This window comes from Ornithorhynchus anatinus, chromosome X3 (genome assembly GCF_004115215.2).
Source record: "Ornithorhynchus anatinus isolate Pmale09 chromosome X3, mOrnAna1.pri.v4, whole genome shotgun sequence".
Classification (NCBI taxonomy): Eukaryota; Metazoa; Chordata; class Mammalia; order Monotremata; family Ornithorhynchidae; genus Ornithorhynchus; species Ornithorhynchus anatinus.
The window spans coordinates 30,274,140-30,282,675 of record NC_041751.1 but is presented as its reverse complement, the minus strand read 5'-3'; the positions used below and the strand labels follow the sequence as shown (position 1 = coordinate 30,282,675).

The 8,536-nt window shown below is 42.8% G+C and overlaps 1 pseudogene; it reads left to right on the top strand.

Annotated features, from left to right (window-relative positions):
- Positions 1 to 541: 541 nt before the first annotated feature.
- On the top strand, positions 542 to 1,530 carry LOC100083443 (annotated as a pseudogene).
- Positions 1,531 to 8,536: the final 7,006 nt, after the last annotated feature.

The window sequence follows — 8,536 nt, the reverse complement described above, 5'->3', positions numbered from 1 at the left end:
ACTGATTAGAAAAGCTAAAGGTGACAATAAAAGGAGAATTGCATCGAAGTAACAACAATAAAAGGCTCTTTAATTACCTAAGGGTAAGAGATCAATGAAGGGTAGGTCTGGACCACTGAGGTGGAAGGAATGACACAGCAGCAATAATAAAGCAACAGGACACCGTGAGTTTGAGAAACCAAAATAAGCGCTTTCCCTGAGCATTCCTCACCAAGGAGAGTGGAGGTTAAATGTTGAACTTGGCTGGTTGGATCGGGCAGTGTGACGTTGGAGAAAGATTCTGCCTCAGGAGCTTTGGGAAGGGATTTGTCCCCTGAGAACTCTAAGAGCAGAGTTGTTTCCAACATGAAAAAAAATCAACTATGAGAAATCCAGCCAACCTAGAAGATGCACGTGGCACTGGGATTCATCCAAAGAATCCTGCCAAACTCAATTTTCAGGAATATTGAGCTAAGTCAGTCTTATGAAACTTTATCACTTAGTGGCTCCCATTGAGGGGCAGGAAAAAGGTTTTCCTGGAGGCAGAAGTCCAAGTCGGCATATGCCGCTGATCCGACGGACAGCTTGCCGGCCCGTGAGCTGCCCTGCGCTAGAAATGAAGAGCAATATGGTGGTGTTGGAAACGGTGGACACGTGTAGCTCCAACCTTCTGTTTGGTTCAGACCTCCAGTACGCAAACAGGGTGGATGAGGTGGTGTTCAATTTGTACTTTGGTCTTGGGACTCCAGACTACTCCAAGATTCAGATGACCAAAGGGGAAAAATGGTGGCGTGGTATGAGCAGTGTCATGGAAGACAAGAAATGCCAGTGGGTGGACAGTTTCTCCCTCCACCGCAGGGTGTGCCAGGGAGATTCAGAATTGCCGAGCTGACTGTTCAATGACAATTTTTCAGTCAACCAGTTGGACGGTGATCCCGGGGCACCAATCCATTACACATGCTCACGTGAGAAAATGGAAGCCGCTCAACTGCTGCTGGATAACGGGAAATGTATTCCAAACCTTCTAATAGGACAGTTTAATTCTCTTCATTTTGCTGCTGGAGGAAGGAAGCTGAAATAGCGCAGATCCTGCTACATCATCCAGAAATTGACAGACACGTTAGTGACCTGCAAGGAAGATTCCCACTGAACATCCGCAAAGAAAAAAAGCCGAATAAATAGGAGGAGACGGCAAAGCTGTTAAAGGAATCCCTGAATGACCCCCCCAAGGAGGTGCACCTCTATGAGATGGATGCGTTGTACCACTTGGTGGAGCTGAGGCCTGGAGGTAACACCGCACGGTTCAGCAGTGCACAGAGGGTGGTTGCCTTTTTCTGGAAACCCGACAGCACTTCACCACCCGAATCTGCTCCAAAAACCTCAGCCTGCAACTGAAGCCCTTTCACAAACCCCTGCAGTACATTTGCGAGGGACTGAAAATACTTGTCTAGCTGACCGACCAGGAGCCACAGAGGAAAACACCTCAACCATTCCCAAAAAGAGATGTGAGACTTACCCTTAGAAACTGAAGCGGCACGGCTTAATGGTTAGGTCATGGGCTTGGGTCCTGGGTTTGAAACCTGACTCTGCCATTTGCCTGCTACGTGACCTTGGGCAAGTCAGTTCTCTTCTCTCTGCCTCAGTTATCTCATCTGTAAAATGGTGATTAAGGCTGTGAGTGTCCCACCTGATCATCCTGTATCCACCCCAGCGTTTAGAGAGATGCATCACCATCACCCTAAGCGGACATTCCTGCAGAACCACTGGGAAATTCCAACCTATGGGGAGGCTCTTTTCACAACGTGGCCACAGAGTGATCCGTGTGCATATAGGCATGAAAGGGCTCCACCTCCTCGACACGAAAACCAAGGCGTTCCTCATCGGCCCGAAATGTTTGTCGCTTCGAATGACAGTTGGGAGATGCTGATTGAGGTTTTCAAATTCATAATCGGAAAACAAAATGAGCTCCATCGTGCACAGCGAACGGTTGGGCCTTGTGGTGCAACTGATGAAGCTGAAGCTCTCTAGGCTGCTCTGAAGCTGCAGTTGATGCCCCCTGAAAGAAATCAGTCAACACGATTCTTCGATCCTCAAACACTGTATGGATAATCAAACTGGGTTTTCATTCAAAAAGCTTTGCTTTGCATTATCAGCTTTGTAGTATTGTTTAGTTTATGAATTGTTTTATGTGGTACTGATTCTGCATTCTTTAAAAAAGATGCCAGCTATTTTTGTATGATAATATTCTCTACCCTCTTCTGATTTTTGAGATGAACATGAAATCATTTGTGTTGAAACTGTGTTATACATAGTCAAGAAGGCAAAACCCCATTATTCTTTGGACAGTCAAAATGCCTCAGACCCCATACTTGACCAATGAGCTGTTCTGTGCTTTGGTTGATTTCTGTAGTTTAGGTTCAGAAGCTTCTGGTGGCTAGGTTTGCTTTTTCGATTACATGGAAAACCATCAGCGGCGTGGCTTAGAGCAATTTAATTGGCTGTAATCCCTGAAAATGTTTTGCAATTTTTTTTAAGACCCGCATTAAAACTGCCATTTCCAAGGCTTTTCATGATAAAGCAGCTTCCTCTTCTCTCCGCCAAGAAGCCAGATGTGGTTGCTCCACCCGGCTCTGGCGAGATTGGGAAAAGCATGCCTTGGTGCCACTGAAAGTTCGGAATGGGCGGATGAAGGACCGGCAGAACCTGAAGGTTCTCAGTGTATACTGCAGGCTGGAAAGGAAGAGTGTTCCACCAGCTAAGCTCCTGGTCGGGTGCAGGTTAGGGCATGTGGGTTCAGACAGGGAGTGCAGGTACACTCCCTCCAGAGGACTTGAGGAAATTCCCTACTTTTCTTATAGCCTGGGTTTGATATTCTATGATTGGTACTGTGGAGAGAGCTGGGGGTGTGAGGCCCTGGTTCTAGTTAGGTGCTTGAAGCGTCATGGCCTTGTGAAAAGATCCTACGTCTTGGAGTCAAAAGGCCTGAGTTTTAATCCTGGCCTACTGTATGACCTTGGGCAAATCACTTCACCTCTCTGGGCTTCAGTTTCTTTACCTGTAAAATGAGGATTCCATATTTACTCTGAGCCCCACCTGGGACAGGAACTGTGCCTGACCTGATTATCTTGTATCTAGCCCAGTGCTTAGTACAGTGCTTGGCATATAGTAAACATAAATTCCACAATTATTACTATTATTATTATTTTCCTTGTCCTTTCAGCTGGAAGCTTCTTGTGGGCAGAGAACTTTTCTACCAGCCCTGTTGTACTCTCCCAAGCACTTAATACAGTGCTCTGCACACAGTCAATGGTCAATAAATATGATTGATGAAAACACGGTTGTAATAAATATTTTTAAAATAGGAAAATATCTTCCACAATTACACTGAATACGTGAACTATAGAGACTGAAAAAGTAATGATCAATCAATCAGTGGCATTTGTTGATCACTTACAATGTTCAGAGCACTGTACTAAGCACTTGGGAGACTACAATTCAACAGAATTAAGTATTTGCTTGAAAATTACAATCTAGCGGGGGAGAATAATCACAAAAAGTCGTATGAAATGGAAAGAGAATCTTTCCCTAGACATTAGTAAGTTCATCACTTTATCATCAGCTTGACCTTGATATCCATCCTTCCCACAGACTGCCATTCTCATTCTTTTTTCCCAAATTGTTAACCCCAAGCACATGGGGACGTTTTTATCCTGAGCACAAGCAAAGCACAAATGAGAAACTCTCAGATTTGTCACCCAATTTCAGAAAAGAAAAGGCATTCCTTTGAATCTTTTTTTAAAAGTAATTTAAAATAATAATTTGTAATTGACTTTGCAATTGGGAAAATGTAGTTTACCATTGGGTCACTTTACCATATGCTGCTCTTGCTGAGAAGGCTACGTTTGTTCGTGAAAGGATCGTAATGTTTATAAACAAATATCCCTGGTATTTTTCCCAAAGAATGGTTTAAACCTTTATTATTGTTGTTATTGTTGTTGTTAACAACAATTCCCTCCATGTAGTAAATGTTCTTTCTTCTCATATATCAGAGAAGCTATACATAAAAGCTTTTTTAGTTACATTTGCCGGAGACAGGAATTATTCTAGCATCAGCAACCGCAGAAAAGATAGATGTTTATAAAGTTGAAAAAGTTCACTAGCACTCTCAAAAGGTAGTAGTCTCTACCTCAGAGAAAAACAACTCTATTTCTTAATCCACATTTAACTTCATATTGTGACTTGACAAAAAAAGAGAGCTTTTATTATACCTCAATCTCCTCATGTGAAGATGGGGCTGATCAGCGTAGTTTCCTACTGCAGAGGTTCGTAGCGAAGATTTAATGAGGTAAATTTGTTTGGAAAATATTGAGGTCTGGAAATCTTGTTGAACCTGAAGACTTGTTAAGCATTTACACACACACACACACACACACACACACAAACACATAATAATAATAATATTATTGGTATTTGTTAAATGCTTATTATGTGCAGAGCACTGTTCTAAGCGCTGGGGTAGATACAGGGTCATCAGGTTGTCCCACGTGAGGCTCACAGTCTTCATCCCCATTTTACAGATGAGGTAGCTGAGGCACAGAGAAGTGAAGTGACTTGTCCACAGTCACACAGCTGACAAGTGGCAGAGTCGGGATTCGAACCCATGACCTCTGACTCGCCACGCTGCTTGCTCTAAGCAGATGCCCATACACACATATATTTGAGTGTTAGAAGTAGAGCCAGACACTTTACCATCATTCTAGTTGTCAATCATTGAACACTCCGAGATCAAAACATATTACTTAGTCCTGCAGATTAGAGACAGACCACCAATTTCTTCCCACTTCATTCTGACCTTTGGTATTTGCCTAAATCCTGGAGGGAAGGTAAACAAAATAGACATCTATTTTACTTCTAAAATTGCATTTTTGATGATTGACCATTACCAAGTTACTTGTATAAGCCTGTTGTAGATGCTTATTGCATGCTATATGAGGGAGAAACAAGATTTCTTCTACCTGTGTTGTTTCCCCCATTACTGAGAGAAAGGATGTGTTAAATATTCTCATACAGTATTCCTTCCTACCTTGGGATAATAATAATGATGGTATTTGTTAAGCGTTTACTATGTGCAAAGCACTGTTTTAAGCACTGGGGTAGATACAAGGTAATCAGGTTGTGCCACATGGGGCTCACAGTCTTAATCCCCATTTGACAGATAAGGCAACTGAGGCACAGAGAAGTGAAGTGACTTGCCCAAAGTCTCACAGCTGACAAGCAGCAGAGCCAGAATTAGAACCCATGACCTCTGACTCCCAAGCCCGGGCTCTTTCCACTGAGCCACGCTGCTTCTCTAAAGATAACCAGACCCCGCTGTGACTGAAGGTTTGATTATGTATAAGACGAATGCCCAATGAATAAATACGTATGTGATGAAATGCCGAAATATGGAAATTCTTCGAAAATGCATTGGACTTGCTTGGAGAATATTATGGGACACTTATTCTCTGTAGAATGAATGCTCCTGTGGGCAGGGAACATGCCTACCAACTCTGTTATTTTGTACTCTCCAAATCACTTAGTAGAGTGCTCTGCACAGAGTGAGACCTTGATAAATATGACTGATTGATCCTTTCCATCATTGGTGTTTATTAAAACGGCACTGTCTAGTGGCAAGAGCGCAGGCTTGGGAGTCAGTGGTCGTGGGTTCTAATCCTAACTCCACCATTTGTCTGCTTTGCAATCCCGGGTAAGTCACTTGCCTTCACTATGCCTCAGTTGCCTCATCTATAAAATGAGGATTAAGACTGTGAGTTCAGAGTGGGACATGGACTGTGTCCAACCTGATTGTCTTGTATCTATCCCAGTGTTTAATACAGTGCCTGGCACATAGTAAATGTTTAACAAGTACCATAAAAATAAATAAAATGTCAATGAGATGTTGGAGCTATTCACTGCACTTGAAATAACTCAATGACCAAAAGGAGGCTCTGAAATAATCCTGTACTTATAAGCTTAATGAAGGACTATTCCCAGAAAGGATTTTAACTGTGAGTCCAAGAAGTGCTAGGGGTACTTCAAAGTATTGTAAGGGGCGTGATTAATATGCATTTTTGCTTAACATGCAGACGAAGCACGCATCCAGCCAGGAATGGAGAAGCAGTATTTGGAGGAGGTTAAAATAAAATGGATATCGTTGATGCTGTTGCTGCTTCCTCCTCTAAAGGTTTGGGGCTCCAGAAGCACAGTAAAGCAGCAGCCTCTCGGCTCTGAAAGGATCAACTCTGGTGAGTTGGCAGAAGGAGCATCAGCATCTCTTCTCCCCTGCCTCAGGATCATTCCACTCCCTTCACTCTAACATCATCATTACTACTGTGCCACTTGTGCCACAGCTGCCACTTGGCAGCTGTGTGACTGTGGGCAAGTCACTTCACTTCTCTGGGCCTCAGTGACCTCATCTGTAAAATGGGGATGAAGACTGAGCCTCACGCGGGACAGCCTGATGACCCTGTATCTACCCCAGTGCTTATAACAGTGCTTTGCATGTAGTAAGCGCTTAACAAATATCAACATTGTCATTACTGTGAGGGTGAGCGGTAGTGAGTGGGAATGGAGTGGGGAAGAAGGGAAGACAAGTGATGGAAGTGAAACGTGGAGATCACAGGGGTACCGTTTCTAAAAGATGATGGCAGCTTGAATGGTGGGGCAGGGGTGGATTCTGGAAATGTTGAGGAGGAAGAACCAACAAGGTCTGGCGACAGACCAGATAAGGTGTTTGGAGGAGAGGGAGGAGACAAGATAATATCACGGTCATGAGCTGGAGGAATGTGGAGGATGACAGTATTGGTGATGTAAAAGTTGGGTGGTAGAGAGGATTTGGGAGGGAAGATGAAACGTTCAACATTGGACATATTGAGCTTGAGGTGCTGGCAGAACATCCACGTGGAAATGTTCCGGAGGTGGGAGGAAATGTGAGATTGAAGAGACGGAGAGATGTTAGGGTATTTCCCATTTACTAAACATCAACGAGTTAAGCACTCTGTTGAGCAGTGTGGGAAAATCAAACCTCCACCCCATTTGAATTCAATCTTGAAGTCACTGGCATTACTGACCTTATTCTGATGATGGGAACAGAGAACCTGGATCCTTTAATCACACAACATTGCAATAGTTGGAGGTCAGTGTGGTCTCTCCAGCATTAAAATGCCAATTCAGTGACCAAAGAAACTTGAATTAGCCATAAGAGTCCCTCTTTTCTCTGTTCAAAAGTGATTATCTGGTGACCCAGTGAAGGAAATACTATCTGGTACTGGATGTCTTCATGAGAAGATAGCTACAAAGAGTAGAGATGGTGAGCATTATGATATTTTGTGGCTTTTAACTTTTGAATTAAGTCTGTAATTGAACCTGAGCTTTGGGTCAGAAGAGGCAAATTGGAAGGAAAAAAAACCACCAACCCTCTGAAATGCCCTGAGGAGGAGGGAGAAGGGAAGAGGAGAAAGGAAAGGGGAGAGTAAGGGAGAGAACAGGAGAGAAGAAACATGATAAATTGAAAGAAAGCTGGTTGGTAGCTTGTGATAAAAGCAAGTGAAGAGAATATCCAGTGTGCCTGCGCATTATAGGTCTATAGGGTTCAGGATGTTCATTTAAAATACACCCTTGTGGAGGTTGTGGAAAGAAAAGCCCAGCAGCAACCACTACTCACTACATTTAAAGAGGCTAAAAGCATTTTTTAACCTCAAAACCATTTCTGTCTAAAGCCTTAGAAAATGGCTTTCCCCCCAAATCCTTTATACCTTAAAAAATCAAAGTACCAAACATCACACTGAAATATTTTCAATGCATTGCTCTCAAAAAAGTCTTTCTAATGTTTCAAAGGGAAAAAAAAACAAAAACGCAAGGGCTTGAAAAAAAAAAGAGCTTGTTTCTGATATCAAACAGTATACTTCTGGATTTGTGTGAACGGTGAGTGAACAATTGAAAAGCTAAGGGCTGAAAGCCACACTCGCTCTTGCCTAGAAGTTTGGAATCTGCAATTTACAAGGATCACCAAACCACACCTTTTTGAATAATGCTAAAGGGATCCTAAATCGGTCTTCACTTAATACTCCCTTTTCGCTGTCAGTGGCAAAAAGTTCTTCTGGACATAGGAAATAAATTGCGTCAAGGGAATTGGTTAAGACACAATCATGAAATGGAGAGGTCTCCCTCCTTTAAACGTCTCACAAGGGCCTGCCTTTTGATGCATTCACTGTTCTAACTAGCAGGAAAGAAAGAAAAATGATCTTACTCCCTATTGTGCTTTCGTGGAAAGCCTAATCAGTCTGACAGCTTTAATTCAAATTCAAGTTTATCGTGGGCTGCTGTTCTTCTTGAACATGATGAATTTCACATATTCAGAGGTAGGCAAAAATATTTTGCAAAGTGATGAAAATATTATACGTAAATAAAGCATCAAATTGAGCATGTGTTCTTACAAGCATAACCAGACACATGGTTGATTTGCAGCTCAGCAAGCCTCACAGTGCTGGTTATCAGTTAAATGTATCTATCTGCAGGA